A 25,478-nucleotide genomic window follows, 5' to 3' on the forward strand; every position below is an offset into this window, starting at 1 on the left:
AAAGAAGTAATTGATCCTTTTTGTACTTTTTGTAAGCTTTTTACTTTTTCTTACTTTTGGCAAGCTACTTGTGTATAACATAGATAATGAGGAATTTGGGGTTGTTTTTTTTTTTGGCACTAACAGCTTCTAAGACTTTAGTTTTGTGGTAGTCTGAAAATCATGTTACTGTAATAAGCTGTGCAAAAGCAGATAAAAAGTAGTTCTGTAACATGCCTGTAATTAGCATTAAAGTACTTCAGTAATCCTTCCACTCAGGTAAGGAGAGCTCTGCTTGTAAGTTAGTTCAGTCCTGAATCTGTTGTATATTCCTGATTTTCTAAATTTCTTACTAGACAAATAATACTTAATCATACAAAACTGAACCTTAGTAGGAGAAATATCTTGGTTTGATTGACATTTGAAGGTGTTTTCCCATTGGATTTATAATTTTTAAAAATTATTTACAATTTTAAATAAGGAAATTCAGGAAGGGGAAACTTTGTGCTATGTTGCTGATGTAATGCGTATGTATATAAAGCATATGGACAAGGATTTGTAGAACATGTGAATGAAAATGTTGTATTTTGTCCAGTAGTCCACTCTGTACAGCTCATCCATATTGCATAAATACATTAAAGAAAGAAGAGTGGGCAGTAAAATTAATAAAAAATGGAGAAAGCACCTCAAAACTCTGTCGCTCATCAATTTTCAGATTCACATGGTAATATCAGGCCAGACACACTGAAGTTAATTTTTAAATATAGGTTATCAATTTTTAAAATAACTAATATCCTTATTAGTAAGGAAAAAACTGTGAACCTTCTACATGTAATTATAACAGCCGGAGTTATATCATGATCTCTTATGTATATGTGACTGTTCTGTAATTTATTTTCCCGAGTAAAATTTTTCCTTTTTTCATCCTGATTATAGGAACATTATCCATGAGAAAGTACAGCATTCTGCATTCATTAGCTTACAGGAAGATAGTGTTGCCATTATATATAAAAAGAACAGAAAACAATCCTACAGCAGCACATAATAAATCACAAGGAATATCATGTTTACCTTAGTATGTCATATATTATCTTAACTTGATCTGTTTATCTTAAACTGCTAAGGATTTGTTGTATCGGAAAATGATGAATGAAATTACATTACAGCAATTACTGCAGTCTTCTGTAGGATGGTATTAACTTAAAAAATGAAAACCTCCCCGTACCAACTCTTTTTTAACATAATCCTTGTTTTTCAATATATGGCATTGAAATAAAATATTTAGGCATTTTCGCTAGCCAACTTCCTCAGTGCCAGAACTTTAGTCTTTATAGTTTCTTTCAATATTTCTGTTCAATCTTTTTTCCATATTTCATGCACTGCATTATGTCTTTTCCTGTTTCAACAGCTCTTTTACGAGTGCCAATTTTTAATTCAGACTAGAGTCATTTAGCTGCAGTACTGATAATCTAAGTTCAAGACTTAACATTAAGTTAACTTTACATTAATATTTCTAATAATAGTTCATTCATTCAGAAATATATCAGGTCACTGTTATCTGCTGCCACACAGGTGTAAATTTTACATATTTCACATAAACTTTATAAAAGATGAAATTAGGGGAAGGTCATTCTGCTATGTGGAACTGTAACATTACACTCAATGTGCTATGTGAACTCCTAACAAATACTGAGATTTTTCATAATAATTAATAAAACTTTTAAAAAACAGATGAAATGCTAAGGTGCTGAGATTACATATATATTTTTCACATCTTCTATCTATGTAGTTATTTAAAAATAACACAATAAGAACAGAAACTGAAGAAGTTATAGAAGGAATTGTTTGCATTTAATGCATCTATTCCCATGTCATTGGTTTATTCTGACACTATGCACCCAAGTGTAAGAAAAGCAGCTAGCTCCAGTCATACATCTTCATCTCTTACCTCACTACCTTCCCTATATGCCTTATAAATCTTATCATCTATTCATGCTTTGTGTCGATCTCTTCTCCGGTCTCTCAGTTCTCCAGTTAGCTAGTAACCCAGCGAAGCTGAAGAGGAACTCGGACGGGTGATCCTTAGGGACTGTATGTGGTGCTGTGTTTCTGTGGGCAATGCTTACCAATGACTTTCTGCAGTCATCTACAGTGGGGCTGTAAAGGAAGAGAGCAATAACGCAGACAGCTGAAGAGCAACTGGCACTGTGGAAACGGTAACAACCAGTCCCATCCCTGAAATTAGAGGCTGCATTTCCCATAGATTACATTTTAAAAGGTCTGTGTTTGCAAAAACTAGCTGCTAGATTTAAGCTTTTTAGAAAACCTCATCCCTTCATTTTTCATGCAGTTAATAGAACTAATATATCTTGTCAGACTTATTCTTTTTGAACATTCTTTATCGGTCACCACCTGATTCCACTAATTCAACCAGATCAACACTATGAAAATGAGAATGCATCTGTATTATCAGGAGACAAAGAACATGCTTATGGTAGAAGCTGTAATTCTGGATCATCTGCTTAATGCTAGACAGTCTCAGGTGCAGTATTGCCTATTTTTGCGTACTTTTTATGGTATTTGAAGATACAACGAAAAATTTACGCTCTAGAATATCCATAGATATTTTCCTGTGTAATTGCTTTTGGGGTAGTTTTCATCAGTTTCATAAGGTAATTTAAGACTTATGCATAGAATAACTGCACAGAGTGGGAAACAGCGGTTTAATAGCAATGAGATTATGGCTACAAATGTGGATCTTAGAATAATAGACTTCTCTTGTTATAAATTATGAATGAAATGTTGAGACTGTCATTGTTCACATCATCTACCTGCATAGCTTCCCTCAAGCCAAACCTTATGACTAGGGAAGCTCATGCTGCTGATTATGGCAGTGGCAATATTCTTTCATAACACTGTGGGTGAGAGAGAGTATATATGGGTACTCCAATGACAGCACAAATCAGTCTTTTCAAAATTTATTCTTTTTTATTTTTCCAAAAGAAGCACTCAAAGCAACCAAATCAACTGATGTCTGAGTTTTTTTCTGTTGTTGTTTATTCAAAGAATATGTTAATTTCCTCACATTTTTCTGTTAATGAGCAATTTGAGCTGAAAGGTGAAGCTTTACTATTGTGATCCTGTGATGTGTTGACCCTTGCCTACAACAAAGCATCCACCAGATGCTCACTCACTCCAGCAGGTTTGAGGGGATAAGCAGAAGGGCAAAAATGAGAAAAACCTGTGGGTCAATATAAAAACAGTTTATGAAGTGAAGAGAAAAAAAGAAAAGAAAAAAAAAAGTTATACAAAGGCAATTGCTCACCAGTTCTGACCAGCAGACCAGTGTCCATTTGTGTATCCTCTGCAAAGAGTATAATATTCTGTTAATCAATGTGGCACGTTTCAGGAATTGCACTTTTGAAATAAAATCTTAGTGCCAACTTTCTCATTGCATTTTAAACAATTTATGCAAACCTTGTCTTGTAAAATAATAGGCATTTAATTCCTAACTCAAATGAAATCAAGTTGTTTGTGATGTTCTTGTTGCATCTGGCTGACATGCTCAGATCAATCACTTCTGAATATCTAGTCTATACTAGATGTATAGACTCCCACGCTGCCTTTGTACTCTCCCTTAAATATGTTGCTGGTTAGTGAATTTAGCATTTAAGGTATCCGTAAATTTCCTTCAGTGTTTTAGGCCATTTTTTTTTTTTTATTTCAGCTTCAGTGTAAGCTAAAAGAAATTGGCTGCCGATATGGAGATCATATCTGCTAGCTGAAAAACATTAAAATTCTTTCAGTTTCTGAAAAAGGTACAATAGCTGACTTCAGTACAATATTTTCTCAGTTTTTAAATCAGGAGACTGTGATTTTACAGTTTTATTTCTATATATTCATTTTAACTTTTTTTTTTTTTAAGAGAGATCTCGCAATCTGAAAAAATGAATTAATAAGTATCTGCGTAAGTTTTACTGAATTTTCTGTACTTCTCTGGCTATCAACCTTTTATTTTAACATGTAGTGACTGATGTGAAATAGATATGAAGTAGAGGTTAGATGCTTTTCCACTTAGTCTATTTTGCCTTCTATAGCCATTCAATGTCAGAAAACACTGTGAAGATTACACGGAGCCATAAGAAAGAGTGTGAAATCAGATTGATTCAAATTAGTTGAAGCATTAATAGGGTGAGAATAATTAGCTTTATACACTAGATATATTTTGAGAATCATATTAAAGCTGATTTGTACTATCACACTAAATCTTTCCAGTGAAGAATCGTACTGTACAAGAAAATTTCTTGGTTGAATAGCACACTGTAGTTCCTCTTAAACCTCCTGAATCCAGGCTTGTAAAGAAGAGTCTGGAATTAAGATATCTCAGTAGCTCAAAATTTTAAGGATGCTAGATTGTCTGTATAAAGTAATTTAGAGATTAATGGAAGGGGATTTTCTGATTTTTTTTCCAAGATCAAGAACAGTATTATAAACAAGTATGTGATATGTGTCTAGATGCAGAACAGTTGTTTAGGTTATAATAGTTTGCAATGATAGAAATCCTTCTGCTTGAACCATTTCAGATTTTATTTTAAGAAAGAAGTTTCCTTTGACCATCAATTTTTTACAAGCTTGTAAAAAAAAAACAAAAACATTTAGTTTTGGCTTGCTTGTTTTTGTTGAAAAACTAGTTCATGCAGCCTTGCAAATGATCAAAAATCTTATTCTGTTACTTTATAAGAATAATAAGGGTGCAATATGATATAGAGTATTATTAAATGGTCAGAAGAAAAGTCCAACCTTAGGTATCCATATCAAGACATGTCTGGAAATTTCCATTCTTAAATTCCTGCAGGAAAATATAATATTTAGCATGATAATTCCAACCTAAAACTTTTCTCCTGCTAGTAAAGCTGATATATTCAGGTCTTTGCCCAAATGTAATTGGAGAGAACTGAGATAATCTCAAAACTATTATGGTAAATAGATCTGAATTTTCCACGATTCTTCCCAGCTTTTAAGACTCAGTGGACTTGGCTTTCTAAACTCTGTGAAACTCAGGAATTCTCCTTGTTCTGGGCACACTTCAATCCATAATTCCTGGCCCTAATGCCCTGTTTTGCACAGGAAGGAAACTCTAGTACATGAAACTGATGAAAACCACAGCACTGGTAACTGTCAGGTTCTTGAAGCTTGTAGGTAGTGTCCTGGGCATTGGAAGTAACTAGTGAATCTATTATTTGCAGAAAGTGAAAAGTATTAATTTCACTAATGTAGAAATCACTTTTACTAACTCCCAGCACCAAATAATGAAATAGAAGTTATTCTGCACTTCTTGCTTTCAGTGTGAGACAATGCATTTTAGATTTCACTTCTTAGTCTTTTTTCAACAATTTCCACTTGAAGCTAATATTTTATTCTCAGTCATTTCATATCTCAGGTATCCTGTTAGTTGATATCTGTAATTCCTGACCACAAGTATATGCTCCAACATGCAATGCTGAACATTTTGTGTTCAGACTGATCATCTGCAGCTGTTGAACTAGATACACTCTCAGCAAGTTTGCCCATAACACCAAGCTGTGTGGTGCGGTTGACATGTTGGAGGGAAGGGATGCCATCCAGTGGGACCTTGACAGGCTGGAGAGGTGGACCTGTGCGAATCTCATGAATTGAGAGTGTAAGGCCTTCTTATGAAGGCCAAGTGTAAGGTCCTGCACATGGGTCAGGGCAATCCCAGGCACAAATACAGTCTAGGTGGAGAATGAATTGAGAACAACCCTGAGGAGAGGGTCTTGGGGGTACTGGTGGACGAGAAGCTTAACATGAGCCAGCAATGTGTACTTGCAGCCCTGAAAGCCAGCCACATCCTGGGCTGCATCAAAAGAAGCATGGCCAGCAGGTAGAGGGAGGTGATTCTCCTCCTCTGCTCTGGTGAGACCTCATCCATGGTACTGTGTCCAGCTCTGGAGACTCAACATAAGAAGGACTTCTGGAGCAAGCCCAGATCATCACAAAGATAATCAGATGGCTGGATCACCTCTCCTATGGGGACAGGCTGAGAGAGTTGGGGCTGTTCAGCCTGGAGAAGAGAAGGCTCCGGGGAGACCTGTAGGGAGGCCTTCCAGTACCTAAAGGGGGCCTACAGGAAAGATGAGGAGAAACTCTTTAGCAAGACTTGTTGTGATAGGACAAGGGGTAACAGTTTTAAAATAGAAGGAGGTAGATTTAGAGTACATATAAGGAAATAAAAGGTAGAACACTGGCACAGGTTGCCCAGAGTGATGGTAGATGTCCCATCCCTGGAAATATTGAAGGCCAGTTTGGACAGGGCTCTGAGCAACCTGATCTAGTTGGAGATGTCCCTGCTCCTTGCAGGGGGTTGGACTAGATGACCTTTAAAAGTCACTTCCAACACAAACTATTCTAAGATCTGTTTAAGTCTCAATATGAGCAATAGAGAGGGAATAACCATAATATATTTTCAGTGAGGTTTTTTTTAGTTTTGTTTTAAATTTGGAGGCTCCCAATTAGTGCTTGCTGATATATTGCCAAGATGCTTATTCAAGTTATTAAAGTTGTTTCTGAAACAGTTATGATAAACAGTATCAACTGTGGTGAATCCTCACTGAATAAAAATGAGTTCCTGTGCTTACAAAATAAAAAATATCCCTTCTTGTAAGACAAGAATAATTTTAAGGATCATAAAATTTTAGTTTGATCCTTTAGTTTCATTTTTTAAAAGACATGGAACATTTTCTATGTTCTGGTAAATTGCAAGCTATAATATTACTATATTATTTAAACAACTTTGTTTAAACAATTTTTATTTCAAACATTTTTATTTGTTAGGTAAATTGTTAATCTTGTGTTATTTATGATTATCTTATCTTTTCACCAATTCTTAAAAGTAGAACTGTGATTTTTGCACACACAAGTTTGTTAATTAAATGCCACCAGAAGTAACATACTAGAAACCTTGAATGCAAACATTTTATGTCCCCTTAAAGAAAATATTAAAAATATTTACTAGATTAGTAACATCCATCAGTGAATTATTTAAGAATAAAATAAAGAGTGAATAAGTGGCTAAAATATATACCTTGTAAAGAAGAAACCATATTTAAGTAACTAGGCAGGTAACTAACTGGCATTGTCCAGCAAGTGCTTCATCAAATTATTAAACTTTCACCAACGGCACTGCAGTCGGGACCTCCATCTCTAAGGACATCATCATTCACAAGAGTGCAGTTCTGTAAATTCCTCTCTGACATAATGGGGGGTCCACCAAAGTTGGAAAGCTTCTACGTAAAGGAACCGAAGAACATTGTTTCAAAATACGCAAAAACTGATGCTTAGAACAAAGAGAACTGGATTCATGTCTACTTCTTTCATGTAAAGCCCTGAACTCACTTTCTTTTTCTTGACTTTTCCAAATAGCTGGGATTTCGGCAGGCTTCGTATGTGTTTGAGCTGTACTCCATCCTGGACTATTAAAAAACCAATTACAAGGCAAGTGGAGTTAGCTTTTATGGTGGAGTATCAGGCCATATCTGCCTGTTTGTGACTGGAATATCCTGAGCTCTTTGTCCTGCCCTTGTTTTTAACCAACTGGTCCAATGGAATTTATTTTGTCCAATGATTCCAGGGTCATTTTTTGTTCAACCTTAGAAGAGGTTTTATCAACATCTTATCTTTTTCTCTGTCTTCAGAAGACCAATAGAGTCTTCTTTCACACTGCTGAAACTATAGGCTAGTAGTCAGTTTTGGGAATAGATAGCTCTGAAGTGTACAGTATCCTCAACATATTTTCAGATCATTGGTTGCATGCTTGAAAACTATGAACTGAAACAGCTTGTGGCAATGAAGCCTAACTGAAAGCAGGCAAGGCCCTGTTGTGAAGCCCTGAAGGGTGTTTGTTTAAGACTGTTTCTGGTGTTATCTTTTGACAAAGGTTAAGCAGCTCCCTGCTAAGAGTGTTGGCTGTTACAGACCACGTTGTTTAGGAATTTTATTTTTCCTTTGCTAATGCGACTGCAGAAGAGAACCACCTAGCTGCCTAACTTGGACATCGGCATTCTGCCAGAGAGATAGTAGAAAAAGTACTGCTCCTAGACAATCAGTGAACAGGAATTAGATCTAAAGATTGAAGTTTTTAAACAGCAGAGATTTTTCAGCACACTCAGAAAGCTGCAGAGAATTTTCTGGTGATTCGTATGACTGATATTTTAATGAACTGTTCAGCACATGATGTTTTAACTATACAATTAGCAAAAATGCTACTTACTTTATAAAGCACTTTAGTATTAGAAAAGTGTTAAAAATAGCTATCAATAATGATGGATTTGGTTGCATCTCTAATGAGTTAATTAAAATGACAGTAATGTTTCAATTTTAATAAGAATTCTGTTGCTATCAATGAGATGAAAGTATTTGGGCAGATTTGTAGCATCTTACCTCGATGCCTAGTGGACATAACAACAGAAATTAAGCCTAAGTAATTAATACTAACAGAAAAAACATTGTTAAAAGCAATAATTACCATCTGTTCTTGTCAGTATTATTAATGTGTGTAGAATGGCCTTTATTGCAAAATAGCTTACAACTGTAGCGTTGACAGAATTTGTTTCTTTCAAAGTAGCTGGACTTGCATTAAAGAAGTTAAAGTGGCCAAACAAATTCAAAATGTTAACACAGCCTAATAGCATTGGTGTATCAGCCAATTTATAATTAGTTGCAACTTGCAAGGATTGCAGATCTCATAGGATTAAAACCACAATATCTAATACTTGTGGATAAGGTTCTGAACCATTCATGCATTATACTTTGATGTCCTTTAACTGGTATACTTAAGCTGGCAATGTAAATTTGATTTCTTATTTTTTGAGGAAAAATTATGCCTTGTTTCCATAGCTACTAGTGTTCAGTTAATTTATTTGCTATGCAAAAGTATGTCTTTTATCAGTTTTGTAAATTTGTTATACTCTATATTGCAAAATTTCGCACTCGTTTTTCTAGGCCTAGAAGGAACAATTTCATGCTGTTTACCAAAATGATACTTTACAACTAGTCATTATCAGATTCTTTTCTAACATAGTTTCCTAAGGCTTATTTCTGTTCTCAGGTTATTGCCAGATCCCTGCATTCTCTTAAGTCACTTTCAAGTCTGGTAGCTAATTTCTGCAAATGTGGCAGAAGAGTAAAGGTCTGAAAAAATATTAGGTTCTTACAAGATTAATGAAAATTGGTGTTTAGGTAAAAAGGAGGGATTTTATTCATTATTCTCTGTAATACAGAGGGAGGATGTTCTGTGATCTGAGGCCTTACTGAGGTTTGACAGCAGAGCAAGCAAGTTGCAGATAGCCAACACTTGTAGCTCACAGAACATCTCTTATCTAGCCATAGAAGAACAAATACTGTTCTGTGGGTCACTGAAGAACATGTGCTGGAACGTTTTTATGAGGACAGGATTCAAATTAGAGTTACTCCTAGTTTGTGGAGAAATAAAATATACATCCCTATTCAGGGTAGTATTTATGCAAATGTATAGCTTTAGGCAACTGTTTATACTGAGATTTTCCCTTGCTGAAAAGTGTTTGAAATGCTTTCTCAATTGGGGCAATAGAAATTTGCCTCTTGAAACAGTGAGCTCTGCAACTTACCAAATTCAGAAGTTCAGAAAGCTATCAATTTAGACAGTGAAATTGAGAGCCTTGATGCTAGCTCTGAACAAATAACAAAATCAGCCTTGATGCTAGCTCTGAACAGCAACAACTTCTGTTTCAAATGTGAGGGGGTTTGGTTTGATTTATATTTTTAATATGTGTGTCACTTCACTTACTTCTGTGTGCCTGTTTTATTATCCTGGTCATACCTTACCGTCTTTAATTAAAATGGACTCTTTCAGTTTAATTGTATTTTAATGCCAACAGCTCAAAAGAAATGCTTTTAAACAGTTGGATCCATAACAGATCACCAAGTGTGTCTTCAAATAAATGGCTCTTAAATTCTCTTATGTGTTTTCCTTTCTTAAACTTTTGGTTTTCTCATAGTACATTTAAGACTTAATCCTTCAAATTGTTCAGCATTGGGAGATTACCATCCATTTCAATACAAGGATAATAGACAATACTTTTTAAATTTTTTCTGTGATGATTCTCACAGGGCTATTCAATTGCAGTTTCTAAGGAGCAGTTTGAGAAAGATTAAGTAGAACTGTGGGATGTTCTTAGGTTTAAGTAATCTCAAAAGAATTTCAGATTTAGAACTGTACAGCTCAATATACAGAGAGGCTGGTGAGCACAGATGCTCAATGCTCCTATAAATACTTTCTCTTTATATACTGATTTCAGCCAAACAGATAGAATGGCAAATTTCATGAGAGATACAGTGACATTTCTCGGTTCGGCATTCAGAATCAGCGGACATGAGTGTTTCCCTGATGATGACAAAGAATGTATATATTCGTTTTATATTTGTCAGTTTGAAAGGTAACAGTAATCACTCACAGCAAAGTTTATAATTCCTAAAGCTCTGACCTTAAAACTCCAATCAGGAATTTGTCTGTGAAGAAAGATCTTAGAAAATTTTAGTTTATTAAACTGTTCTGTACTTTGGGTGTGGCCATGCACCAGAATAAGAGACTTTTCTTTATTTGCAGTACTGAAATAGTGACTTAAATTGTTGTGGCTTTATTGTGTCTCTCTTGTAATTCCCATCTCACAGAGCTCTTTAAAAAAAATAAGGTGCCTACAGGTCCTATTTGTGATCTGTTTGGTTTTGATTATTACCCACTCTGCATACATTTTTCAGGCATGGGGTTTTGTGGGTTTTATTCGACAGGATTGGCTTCCAGAGTGATTCCAAGACTTTAGGTGCTTTCTTTGAACACCTTGAAGATTGTTGCATTTTGATAAAGCTAAATTCACAGTACAGTTTATTTTCTATGGAATGTTAATTTACATGTTGTCATCCTTCATATACAAAGTGCACGTAAGAGTCAGGAAACAGCTGCTGACAAAGATGTCTCCAGCACTCTTGTATTTGAATAGAGTTGCATATTGCATATTACATATCAAGTTTTAAATGATACTACCTCATCACAATTAACTGCATGGAAACCAAGGACCAAGACACAAATAGTAATGCCCTTGTACACCTCAATAGTATTTAATATTTAATCTATGACAAGTGAATGATTTTGTATTATTTTCAAGTATACAAGAGCAGTGGTTTATGACAAATACAAATACTTGCTATGTCATCTGCAGGAGATTCACTTACATTTATTTGTTTCAGTATACTTACTCAAATAACTCGTGGTTCTTACCTTGTTAACATTGATAAGAATCTGGAATAATGGAGCTGCATTTTTAAGGAAGTAATTGTAAGATTATAATTATTAAAACATAGGACCATAGTAAGAACATAGTCCTGGTTCATTAACAGATATCAAATGATGAAACTAGGTACTGTATTTTACTTTTATTAAGGGTGTTCAACTCAGATTAAGTATAGAATCTCAGAAGCAACACAGTAGTCCTTGCCTGTAAAAGCTGACCAATCGATCTTCATTAGTAGTTGATCATATTCACTTACAAAAATTAATAAGGAAATTAAAAAAAAACACCCAAAAAAAGTGAAGCAAAGAACAAATGCAGTACTTAAATCACAAAATAGATACTGATGGAATATTTCTGATTAAGTTACACACAGAGTAGATGTCAGTCTAGACTGGCTGGTCTAGTTGATCCTAATTATAGTAGTATATAAACAGGTTGTCCCCTCTGCCATAGGATAATGCTTACTTCCACAATTATGTGCTGTAATTCTGTAATATGGTGCTATATTATTTTCTTAAAACATATGGCATTTCTAAGTAGCTAGAGTTTATAAGTTCATAAATCCATGTACTAAAACCAGCACAATTCGAAAGTCATGTGAGTTTAAGGCATACCTTGGCTAGGGTCTTTCAAATGGCCAAAGATGTATGTAAAGGGAAATGCCCAGTCTTATCACTTGGAATTCCATTATAAAGTTCTTCCCCTAAAAGCATTATTCACGTAGATATGAGTGTGACATATAACCTTGGTTCTTTAGAGCAATTCTCTGCTTCTGTCTTGAAGACTAAGAATATCGCTAGATGATCTTACAAGATTGTCTAGATTTCAATAGTGTTAGAAGATCATCTGGTTTTTCTGGGTAGAGATATGTCTGTAGATGAAGTTTTTGTCACTGGGCCAAATTCAAAATCAAGAGAGAATTCTTGAATGTTTAACTTCTTACATAATAATAAATGCTAGACTAGATTCATAAAATTTCTTATGCCATTTGTTATCAGACCATAGGAAAAATTATCAAAGTTTTTCTATTTACTAGAACATAAAAAACTAATTGAAAGTTTCTATTTGGGCTCTTTTGCTCCTGCTATGCTGAACTGATCAATGGGGAAAACACCCAGGAGTCATCTCTGAAGACCACAGTAATTTTGTGTGTTGTCAACTTCTGTGGCTGTTCATTTCATATTAATTTTCTGTGTTATTCAAACAGCTTTCAAATTAGTGTAATCAATAACATTAATGACCTTTAAAAGTCATTAGAAGTAGGAATAGAACATTAAATATAGAAACCTTCGGTATTTGATATCAAGCTGTCTATCAAGCTACAAATATTTCTAAAATGTTGGGCACTAAGAGAGATATATTAAATTCATTAACCAAATATGGAAAAACTAGATAGGTGGTGATAATATAGAAAGAATGTTAATTTTCTTCTCTTACTTTCTCTTCATTTGTCTCTATATACAAATTTATTTTCCCATATTGTTAGCTGTATACACTGATACAAACATCCCTTAGTCATGATTTCTTATGTGTAGTGTACGAAAATATTTTGCAGGTCTTGTACTTAAAATTATCACTTCAGTTACCGTTCAAATGGACACAGAAATGCAATGTCAACACTATAAACCCTTACACTTCCATTGTCTTTATGCAGCTGTCTTGAGGAAAATATGTATATATAATTATAAATCTGTATTACACATAGGAAATAGAGGTTGGAGCAATTCTTCCTGTTTTCTTTGTTTTCTTCTTTTGAGTGGTGTTGTTTTTGTTGCAGTGTTGTCGTTTAGCCCCAGCTGGCAACTAAGTACCATACAGCTGCTCATGCACTTCTTCTCCCTCTCTGGTGGGATGGGGAAGAAGAATCAGAAAAAAATGGTAAAACTCATGGGTTGAGATAAAGATAGTTTAATAGGACAGCAAAGGAAGATAAAATATTAATAGAATATATGAAATAAGTGATGTACAATGCAGTTGCTCACCACCTGGTAGCTGATGCGCAGCCCATCCCTGAGCAATGATTCCGCATCCCCTGCCCAACTCCCCAGTTTATATACTGAGCATAATATTATATGGTATGGCATGTCCCTTTGGCCAGTTTGGGTCAGCTGTCCTGGCTATACTCCTTCACTGCTTCTTGTGCACATCCCCGCTGCCAGATCATGGGAAGGTGCAAGGTTTTTGACTTAGTATGAACAATACTTAGCAAGAACTAAAAATATCAGTGTGTTATAAACATTATTTTTGTGCTAAATTTAAAATGTAGCACTGTACCAGCTACTAGGAAGAAAATTAACTCTGTCTCAGCTGAAGCCAGGACATGCAGTCAGTTAATTTTTTTTTCTGAAGCTCTCTATACAAACTAAGATCAAATAATGTGACTTTTAGAGGGACACATAAATGGGAGACAAGATATGATATTGAATCAAGACTGAAATATCAGTTACAGAAAAAAAATATAAAATGTAATTTTTTATATATTTAGGTTTTTGAAAATAAAATTTTCCTCATTGTCTTATATTTCTATCATATGAGTACTGGTTTCAAAGGCTTCAGAAGGGTACAAATAACATAATTGATAACACTATTTCTGTAGCATAGTGAATGGGTTAAATTACAGTGATGGTGAGCAGCATCATACCTGGCTTCCTATTAGATACCTCTTTTACTAATTCCTCTCTCCAATACGTATTTTCTAACTGCTTAATTTAATTTTTCCATGCATTTTGACTATATTATAATATATATGACTGGGTTATAACATTTGTCTTATCAGTAATTTATAGATAGATGTCCTCCTGTAAGTCTGATCCTCAGCATTTATATACTATTTTAATGTGTGTAAATAAAAAAAAATAATAAAAACCACAAAACAAAATTAAAAAAAACCAGCATAATATCCAGAAGTGTTATTTTGCATTGTGTTGAGTAATGTTTTATTTTTCCTTGTTTCCATTGGAGCTGGATGATTTTCAGTTTTATCTGAGATGAGAAATAAGGAGATGGGAAAAATGGCAAGAACAACTGAAGTAGAAACCTTTTCAGTTTGCTGGTAATCTTTTGGCAGTGTTAGTATAAGGTGGGGCTTTTTTGTGTTTTCTCTATTTTAAGACTTCTAATACAAAGGGATTGAATAGCAGTTATTGTTGTACAATAGTGATGCAACTGCAAGTATTATGATCGTGAGGTTTTTCCTGAACTGCTAACTTTTTTTTTTTTTTTTACTCTTAGAGTTGCAGTATATAGAATTCTCTTAACTTTTCAATAATCTAGACAGGTTCAGAAATGTTCCCTGAAATTTGTATGACAGTATTTATAAGTAGGCTTCTTGTACTTTTGTAAGGGAAAACAAGGGATTATTTATATATTGTATTTATAATTCCTAAATTTTGTTTTCCATTTAATATGTAAACAATTTTCCAGGGGAAATTATCATTTAATTCTTTTGCTTTCCACTTACTACCTCATTTCAGTTGTAAGTCATCAGTGCATTTGGCAATTCTACAGCTAGTTTATCTGTCTTGGTAATTTATGTAGATTAGAAGCAATAAAGATCTGAGAACTGACTCCCCTGTGACTCTTTTCAACACTTTGCTTTCTAATCACTTTACTTTAATCAGTTCTTTATCTGTTCCCATGTTTAACCTGAATCTTTCCTGCTTTCAGTTTAAGATGAAGACTATCATTTGAGACATTATCAAAGGTTTTATGTAAATCTAAATTATGGTGCTTGTACTGTTATTATCAATTTTATTTCTAATCTTCTAAAAAAAAAGTGGCTAGTTATCAAGATCTTAATTTCTTTAAAAGTCTTGCGATGAAATACTGTATTTGTTTTAAATTATTGTCAATTATTTAACGCTCATCATCTTTAAATGTGTTGTATGCTATTGTGCAAACTATGAATTTTTAAGGTCAGTTCTCTCTGCTTGTTCCCTTTCTATGCCACAATGTGTCACTCAGTCTGTGTTTACACTCACACACATATATTGGCTCTGATGGGGCAGGCAAAGCTAAGAGTAGCAATTCTTTTGCAGTTTCAATATATTCAAAGCAAATTACCAGAGAACTCTTAAGAGTTGCAAGGGAGTTATGTGCCTTTGGTCCAAACAGCTCAAATAAAACTGATTATTTAGGAAGTTAAAGAAAAGAACTACAAAGCTTCTCTGCTCAGCTTACTGCGTTTTAGGAAATACATTAAAAAAGAAAAAAAAAATCAAGTTTAAAAAAAATAACTTGTCTGCAGAAACTGAGATATAACTGAGGTAAGAATAAAAATATTTTGGGTAGAGTAGCTGCTCTAGTAAGACTGTGTAAGAGCAGAACAATGTGATCTACTGGTAGGCAGTAGTTCTGGAGAGTAACCAAATGGATTCCTCTTCTTTCCTCCTGATTGAGACATGTGCATTCTACTTTTTTCTTAGGAGGAAAATATTTAGAGACATATTCACAAGTATTATTTCATAATTGGAAAATTATTTTTGCAACTACTACTGTATTTCTTTGCCACTCTTTGTATTAGAGAGTTAGTAAGGTCATTCCAGATGTTCAATTTTTAGAATTTTTTTCTTTTAAATGCAAAAAGCAATACCTTACTGAACTTTAGTTGTTAGTAATCCTTCTGCTGATCTTCTACTGAGCCTAAAACTGTTGCCCAAAGATACTAATACAATAATATGAGCTATCATTATTCATTATGTTTTTCATTTCCAAAACATATTCTAGGCACAATCATGTTTAGAATAATATCTTATGTAGTAAATGCAGTTTTTAATTTATAACTGAGAAAATTTAAGACAGACAAATTAGAAAGCTTATGCAAAAACAGATAAAAACTTAAAATTAGAGTTAAAATTAAATACATATTCAGACTTTTCAGTCTAGTAGTTATTATCTCATCTACCACAAAAGGATCCTTCTTTGGCAGCTACAGGTTGACTCTGATTGGTTCTGACTGACTTACTTAGACAGATTTGCCTACTTAATCTCACTATAAGTATAAAAGAACTAGAATTAACATTGATCAAAATTATAATTACTTATTTGCAAAGATAAGGATAAAATTTAAGGTAATGGTTATGTTTTTCTTATTTTGATTACAAGTAAAATTTAATGCAAGAATAGATATCTGTTAGGGATTCAAGATAGGTGTGGAAGTCAGGATATAGTGCCACTTGCTTAAATGATTCTGAGAAAATCAAAGTTAAAGATAATATAAAATACAATAAAATGAATACAGGTTGATTCAAGCTCTAGGAATCACTGAGAAACTATTAGAAATGCAGTATATACAATGAAGAGGCTCATACAGTCAAATATATGTTGAATTAAGGACACCGCTAGCATTCAAATTCTGCTGTCTCACAATCACCTGCTGAGACAGACTCCGTGATGCACTCTGAAGACTAATGATTAGAAAACCTTCACCAAACTACATATTTAATGGAGCTGTAGTTCAAAAACTGCCATTAAACAAAACAGATTACCTTTCACCTGTATAGATGCCTGAGTTCCTGCATGTTTTGTGAGGCAAGATAGAAAAATCTGCGTTCCAAAATACATGAGTAGACTTTGCATTTCACAGTACATAGAATGAATGTATTTATGAAGAGTAGTATAGGTTAACAGTTTGTGAAATAACACTTTAAAAACTCATCAAAATATCTCAAGATAGAAGAACTCAGTAATGTTTTGGAAATGTCTTTTTGTCCACTCTGCTCTGATACAGTTTGCAGTGAGCAGCTACCATGGTAACATATTTAATTTAGCGATCTTCAGGTCTACACTGGCCCTCAATTCTATGAACATATTTTTCAATAGAGCAATGTTAGAATAGGATGTTTGCCATCCATAATTATAGCTATTAATCACTTTAGATCATACAAGGATGTTTCAAGTTACTCTCTATTTACCTGCCAGCACATATTTGTATAATACATGTGCTCAAGTTTGGAACAGTTGTATTTCCTTACAGTGAGAACGATAAAAGATTAGTCAATATTTACAATAAAAATACCAATTTTGTTTGCTATAAAGTAACCCCAATTACCCCAAAATGAAAGAACATCAATGGCAGTACCAAATAGTCAGTCAAAGACACAGCAGGCAAAAAGTTAAAAAAGAAATGAAATTTATAGTGCTTTCAGTATGCCATTGAGCAAAAAGAGAAGGTAGCTTTTATTGAAAATACTTTCTTCCTTTTTGATGAAAAGATGACCCAAAAAAGTGTGAATGTCCCAGACTGTCTGTTTTTCACCATATGCTTACATGATTCTCTATTTATAATCCTTCAGATTACAATATGTTGTTTTAGCCCTCACTCTTTGAACAGAATATCTGTAGCTATCTATTCTGCAATCTCATAAATAAGCAATTATATACTCAGTAGCCATTTTAGGTAATCATTGCTTACACAACAAGAATTTTTAAGGCTGAAGACTGGCTGTTTATAATCAATAAAAAAGAACATGGCATTTTTAATAATAAATTTTTAAACTTGGTGAAATATGCATGATGTGTAAATGTCCACATTTATGTTTCTGTAAATATTTATTTTTGAAGGTTTACAGGCAAAAAAAAAAATAGCTGTTGATTTAGAAGTACTTACATGGTTGGTTGGTTGTTACTTGATTGGCTTGGGATAACTACGAAAATCATGACGATTTTACACCAAAGAAAAACTCTAATACTCACTTGGCTTTGGTGTTCGTGCATATGTGAATATTCAGCTCACTATTTTCTTGTCATTTTGGGTTATTCAGTAGAGGTAAGTGTGTCGTTAAAGTGAAAAATGGTAGAAATTGTATCAATCAGGAATTGTCCAAAGATAAGGAACAAAAGCTATTTCAAGTAATGAAGAGGTGGTAATGCTGAATGTCCTTCTGCCAAAATATGGTTCTGAACTCAGAGATGGAAATCTGGAACATACCTTTTAATGACAGTCCAAGTAGTAATACAGTGTTCTGTGTAAAACTAAACCTTTTTTTTTCATATTTTTCCTATGTTTCTCAGTATGTCACATTATCGGGGCTGACATACTGACACAGAGTAGTTTTGTAAATCTACTCTGTTTTTACTGCAGCACAATTCCTTTATTAAAAGGTTACTAACTTATTTTTTTAAAGACATTTTAAACATAGAATACATTTTACTGCAATTTCATTTGGTTTATAGCTTATTTCTGAAGATACTATGGCTTTTACAAGTAGTTTTAAATAGTCAGGGAAAGGGTTAAAAACTTTGTCCTTCCCTGATCTTTACAAATAAGATTTTTTTTTTCCTCACCTCTCCTTGAACTTTTGCTCTCAACTACTTCATATTTTTCTACAGTGAAACTCTGAGAGCACTCTCAGTAAAAACTTCATTACTAGCAGCAGTGAAACCAGCATACATTTTTACCAATAAACTACTCCTGAAAATTATTATTTCAGGACAGAGTGAAACACTGCTATCATACGCATATGCGATAACACCTCTGAGTCAGAATTGTGTTGTGCAAGACATTGTTCAGTTGGAAAATTAGAACTGTCCCTTACCCATTGGAACTTAAAAGTTAAGTGCTAAACTTAAAGATCGTGGATTAATAGAAAAGGAATGAGATACAAGAAAATGCTGTAGAACACAATTCTCTGTAGGCATAGTTGCTTGGATTCCAAATACTGTAGAAAATTCTGTAGATGCCACATAAAATAAGTCCTGAAATATGCTTAGATTAATAAAGGTGGTTTGCCCATAAATGCAAATACAAGTGGGAGATCAGCACTTAGGAGCTATCTGAATTACAATGAGCATAAAATGTTTTAAGGTTTTTTGCAATTCTAAGAACATATCACTTTTTCAAATCCTGCAGTTTCCTTGATGAGAATTATAGAAATACAGTAAGGGGAACATAATTAACATTAGTTTATATATATTTAGCTAAATAATGAAGGTGATTTACATTAGCTGTGCATTCTGAGGTATCACTAATAATATTTTATCTTCTTTGTAACAGGTAGATGTTCTTTTGCAATAGATTGCTAAAAGGAATTGCAAAATACTTCAAAGGTAAGGACCTTCTTAAAAATAGTAGTTCAAATGATTGTTCCTTCTGGTTTGTCAGTTAGAAAAGAAAATGGAGAATGCTAGTTCTTTCTCACTGTCTGGCTTATGGCAGGGAATTATAGATGGCATTAATTGTCATAGACTTTGACTTCCTGTGTGTGAAACTGTGTTTACATATGAAACAAATTTTCACTTTTCCCTTCTTAGAAATTATAAATTTAATTAATTTGATAACTGTAGAAAAAAGGCTTCATATGTGGAAATAAAATATTAACAGCTTGTTACATTTTTATCGTATTTTTCTTTGTGCAAGATGAAAAGAAAACTGTTAAATGACTGGAGAATTTCATATGGTGAGGAGAGGATACTTTTTTTTTCAATGTGACAACTTGCTAACTTAAATTTTTTATTTTTTGCTGGTACAACTTTCTTTTGTTCTTCTAAAAAAATACAAGTTTTTCTCTAGTTCCAAACATTTAATTACTTTTGAGAACTCGAGTTTAAAAGTTTTTGGTTTTTGTTTGTTTTTTTTTTTTACTTTCAGCTGGGGGGAATGACTCAGTGTCATATTGTACCCAGACTGTTCTTTGTGATACTTCATTATTCTTTATCTACCTCTCCTGTAGCAATAGTTGATTAGCTTTCAAACTCTACTGTACTGTCCACCCTTACAGAGAATATTCTTGTCTCTCAAGGACACAGGTAATAGCATCCAAGATTTCACTATGATTGTTATTTGTAAGTCATCAAGTTAGAGGGGATTACATGGACATTGTGGTCTACCCTAAACTTGGATTTGGTAACCGGAGAGAAAGGAAAAGGAGTAGTTTATTGTTCTACTCATCATATATGTGCCTGCTTCATTATAAAACACTGGGGACTTTAAGAGCCTATCATATATCATTTATGCATGTGTTTTAATGCATAGATTGACAGGAATAGGATATCCTGTATTAAGTGATATTTAGCCATATATTTCAACATTGCCTTTTTTTTAAAAAAAAAAATAAAAGATCCGCAGTTACCTCAGCCTCCCAAAACATAGCTTCTGAATTACAGATGTTATTGAGTGTTTTTCCTGTGTGTTCGTGGAGGAGAGGGAGTTCTGAAAAAGTGCCAGAAGCTTCTGGGGATTGTGCCAGATGTGATCTGAGTATTGGACTTTTTATGGAACAAAAGCATTTAGGTGGACCTTTTCTCAAGAGAAAATCCTGGTGATCTGGGTAGAGTATTTATTCTGAGTGAAAAAGTCAGAGGTTCATCTCAGAACATGCAGTATTCCCAGAAGGAGGTCTGATAGACTGAGGACTTCAAGCCTGGTCTTATGTCCCAGAAGAATGCCTGAAATATTCAGCCTTTCACTATTCTGGCTGTGGTACTCTTATTAATTTTTGTGGGGTTTTTTAGATTTTCTGTCAAAAAAAATGTTTTAGAAATCCAGTTTTTCTTCTTGATTGAAATCCCAGAGTCTTGTGAGACATGGGAAGCCATTCTCATTATACTTCACCGTGCTACCTAACCCTCTCTTTGTTATCTTCCAATGCGCCTGCAATGCTTAGATTCGTTAGAAAACTCCAAATTTTCAGTGGTTATTATACTTTGGAAATTATGAAGGAAATCATAATATTACAAAAAGACTGGCTTTTTTGTGTATGCAGATGTGTTGCCAAGTTGTTCCGTTTTTAGCTTTTTCTTTTCAGGTCTTGTCTTTATATAGAAATATAATTGATGAGGTAATTTGTTACTTTCCCAAGTACCTCAGATAGACTTTGATCTTGCCAAGATTTAAACAGTGTTGGCTAAGTGAAAATATTTCAATGAAAGTAGAAAAAAGAGAGAACCTTAGAAGTGGAAAATATGAGACAGTTACCAAAGAAGTAGGTTAAAAAAAAAAAAAGAAAAAAAAAGAAGAGAGAAGAAGGGAAAAGAGAGAGTGCCATGCTCCAAGGTCCTAGTTGAATGTCACTGAGGATGCCCAGGTGAATCATCACTAAAGGACAATAAAGTGTCAGGATGAGAAAATACATGCCACATTTCTGACAGGTACGGCTAACTATGAAAAAAAAGCCATATTCAGCATAGGAGGTGAAGGGAAGAATAAAACTAATGACATTACAACCCTCCTGAGAAGTCTTGTTTTGCTTATTAAATAAGCCACTCTAGTAAGATAAGTAAGAAGAACTGCTTAGTCTGGCAGTGTTAATTGATGCAGTCCTGGGAGTTTATTGTTATGTACTTTTTTTGTCCTTTCATGTAAAGATGTCAGCACATTGTACCTGACAGGATGTATTGTATATTATAAATTATTCTAATTGGGATAGAAAAAATGCCATCAATTCTTGCTACCCTTTATATCAAAGGCATGACTGTAATTTATACATATTAATTCCCAAGTATCGTGTTTATTTTAGGGTATGCTTTAAATTAATGTTGTTTCTATGAAGTCCTCAGATGAAAAGTAGTTTTATTCCATCCAGTTAAGTTTTGACACATATAGATCTGTTTCCCCACACAAATACAGTCAACACTTGTATGCAACATGTATGTGATAGGAAACAAGGACAGGACATAAAAGGGATGGAGCCTTTGAAGCATGAGACAAGGTGCTTAAAAGAGAGTTAAACACAATCCTGCACTCTTCCTTGAGCAAGACTAATATTGACAGCAGTGCTATAAACCAAAGACAGGGATAGGAAAGGAGGACAAGTATCACTTTATTCTATGTTTCATATTGTCTCATGAATGCATGGAATGCAAGGAAGTAAAGGTGGTTATAGCAATCTGTTTTTTCCCCTTTCTTCTGTCATTCTGGGGCATGGAAAGTTTTGTAGAAATTTTAAAGCAAAATGAATAAATTTCATTGCAGTGAATTATTTCAGTGATGCTATTTTAATCCTGAGAGCAATTACTTCCAAAGAAGATAGCTCTCTATCCTTCTGAATTCCATTAGCATAGTGAGGCAGTTTGTAGACATTTCAATATATAAAACAGTTTGGAAAAGTTTTTTTACCTCTCAAAAAAATACTGGTGGAGATTTTTTTTCTGAATTTCAGTAAGAAATTGAAAAATTAAAAATAAATACTAATTTTAATCATATTTTTGTAGCACAGTTGAGCAAACAAGTGGTTTCTGGTTTAGACCAAACCATTCCTATACTGAACACTTCAAATATTGCTCTTCCATGTGATGGAAGTGCCTTGAGGGCAAATATGCTAAGTATTTATTTATGACATGGCTTATTGCCTAAGTTTTTTCTCCCTGAAGGCACATATATTAAATACTAGAGCACTTCAGTTACTTGTTATTTACTGCCTATGCATTAGGAAGAATTATGAATTCAAGCATGTACCATCCGTTATGTTTAAAACCTCATTTGCAAAGCAGGTATGTTTGTAATAGGAAAAAAATACTGTTCCTACTACTGCCATTTTCAGTTATGTGACTAATTCTCTTTCTTTAAGACAGAAATAGCTGTTGTGATGGGAAAGGTAAAGGATTTGTGGTTTAGCAAATAAGCATCTCTTGACAGACTTAGGTGGTGGTTTTCAAAACACTGAAGTGACGTGGGAGCCTAGTTTCAAGAAAAATCAATGTGACTTAGGAGGTGATAGCAGACAAAATGACTTCGCGAAAGATCCATAAACATGCTTAGGCATTGCAATACCTAATATTCAGAATCAACTGTAGGCACCTACATTTCTTATATAGTGCACAGAAAGAGTCAAGTGCCTGAGAATGAGATCCACCGTCAAGAATGTATGAAGCAGAGGTTTACCTGTAGTTAGTCCTTAAGAAATCCTAGGGTACGATGAAAATGATAGTGAAGTGACAGAATTTCTAATCCTCTCAGGGTGTAGGCTTAATGCTACTAAGTGACTCAGGTGACTAAGCTTTGTTCTTGTTTCTTTCTTTAGGAAATAGAACTGAGGTTACCTTTTTAAAAATGTAGTGGGGGATTTTGCCCTGAAGGGTACAATTAACGTGCATTCTACTTGCAATCTCTAATGTGCAACATACAGAATCCTATAACTGACCATATCAGGACCCTTGCAAGTTCTGTTCCTAACTCTTATATGTTTTTAAAATATTACAAGAAAAAATCCCCTTTTATATATTCCTTCATGAACAGAATATGATATATAACCAAGAATGTTGGAGGACTCAAGTTTAATTGCCTTCCTGTGTCCAAGAAAAAGTCAATTCTTACCGTCCATCTAGTGAGGGCCATAATTGTTAGTCGTGAGCTGTACTGGGCCACAGTAATTTCTTCCTGTCTTGTTGAATCAAAATTCGCTCAGTAAACCAAAGAGGAGGAATTGGTTTGGGCTCAGTGGTTACATTTGGAGAATAAAGTTCAGGTCTACTACCATGCGTATGAATTCAATATGTAGTTTACATGAAATATGCACTAAATTACATAAATATTCTCTGTTTAGAAGAGTGATATGGGACTTTCCTTGACCTGTCTTTTGTACTCTGTCCTATTTAAATAAGCTAGATTTACAAAAAATAAATTACTTTCTATTTGTGGTATTCTTACGTGTAGACAGTACTTGATTCAGTATCATTGATCCAAAAGATTTACAGTTAAATTGTTTTATCTTGACTCATGCAGAGAGAAGAAATACTCAGTTTTTGTTTGCTTTTGTTTTCTGAACTTCACACAGTCTAGCATCATGCTAACAATGAGAACTGTATAAAAATTTGTAAATGTCTCATTCCCTATCTATGAAGTAAGGCTTCTTAGTATGAAAATTGCTTCTTCTTTTGAAATTGTATAAAATAGGAAAAAATCCCAAATCTTCTCCTGCTTTTTCTTTTGTGGGAGTTTGGACTTTTGTAAAAAATACAAACAGCTGCTTCTGGCAAGTTAGTCTCATCAGCTGGATTTACATAAATCCTCTAATAAGAAACAGGGCTTGACTATAGAAATTCTCCTACTGAACTCAGTTGCCTAACAGCAAGAAAAGTCAGGAATCTATTCTGCCTTTTCATGTTGACATTTAGCATGCCAATTGAGAGATTAAAATTTAAATTTCTTCAATGCATTGGGAGAAAAGAAGTAGCAGTCTGTCAGTATGCAACAGTACATTGCTGGTCTTCTCTTCTTGGGCTTTTCCTTATTTCATCTCTCTCTCTGTACATTTATCACCACTCTCTCTCCTGTCTTTGGGATTCAGGATGTGTGCATTTTCACATAATCTTAGCTGAATTGTGTTATGCACCTGAGTTCCAGCAAGCATTATGGAGCAGACTAATTTGGGAGCGCCTGCATATTCCAGGAAAAAAAATGCATAAATCTCCTGATCCTTCAGTCCATCCTTCACCAAAGGGGTTGGCAAACATTGGAACAGGCTGCCCAGGGAAGTGGTTGGGTCACCATCCCTAGAGGTATTTAAAAGACGTGTAGACATGGCACTTAGGGACTTGGTTTAGTGGTGGACTTGGCAGTGTTAGGTTTACAGTTGGACTCAATGGTCTTAAGGGTCTTTTCCGACCTAAATGGTTCTGTGATTCTTATTGAGTCTCACTGAAGCAGGAGACTCAGAGGAAGAAAGAAACCTTTAGCCTCTCCCAGAGGAACTGCATGCTAACTGCTCTTCTTTCTGCCCCCTTCCCACCTCTTCTTTCCTGCCCAATTGGAGGTACAAGATTTGAAATTTATTTTTCAGTACAGAATTCCCCCCTTGGCTGCTCTTTATTTTGTATAACGAGGATTCCTGTTTGGAATGCTCTGCTATTGTCAGTTACAGGCGTGTCTTGGAGCTTTCTATTATTCCGCAGTTCAACCTTCTAGTACACAATTTCAAGATGCCATATAATAATTCCTAGTACAAAAGGCTTGAGAAAATGACTGTCATGTGTTTCAAATTGTTACATAATTTGTGGACTGTAGCTGTCAGTAACCTAAGAAAACACTCAACAATATATCAGAAATAAACGACAAGCTATGCTTATTTTACGGCACATAACTTAACAGTTTAACTGTGAACTCATTTAAAGGTATTGCATTATTCTACCCAGAAAAAAAAAGAAAAGTATTAATATCACTATTGCCAAATGCTGTGATCCAGTCAAAGTGATTTAAGGAGATAGAATAATATACCCAACTGA

General features: G+C 34.2%; 1 long non-coding RNA gene across 1 annotated transcript in view; it reads left to right on the forward strand.

Annotated features, from left to right (window-relative positions):
* LOC147600970 (uncharacterized) overlaps positions 1-19,371 on the forward strand; it is a 210,598-nt gene extending 191,227 nt beyond the window's left edge. Inside the window, exon 3 of the long non-coding RNA XR_015258574.1 lies at positions 19,315-19,371. This is a non-coding gene — a long non-coding RNA (uncharacterized LOC147600970). The remainder of the gene's footprint in view (positions 1-19,314) is intronic.
* Positions 19,372-25,478: the final 6,107 nt, after the last annotated feature.

The sequence above is a fragment of the Chlamydotis macqueenii genome, chromosome 4, assembly GCF_036417535.1.
Source record: "Chlamydotis macqueenii isolate bChlMac1 chromosome 4, bChlMac1.mat, whole genome shotgun sequence".
Taxonomy (NCBI): domain Eukaryota; kingdom Metazoa; phylum Chordata; class Aves; order Otidiformes; family Otididae; genus Chlamydotis; species Chlamydotis macqueenii.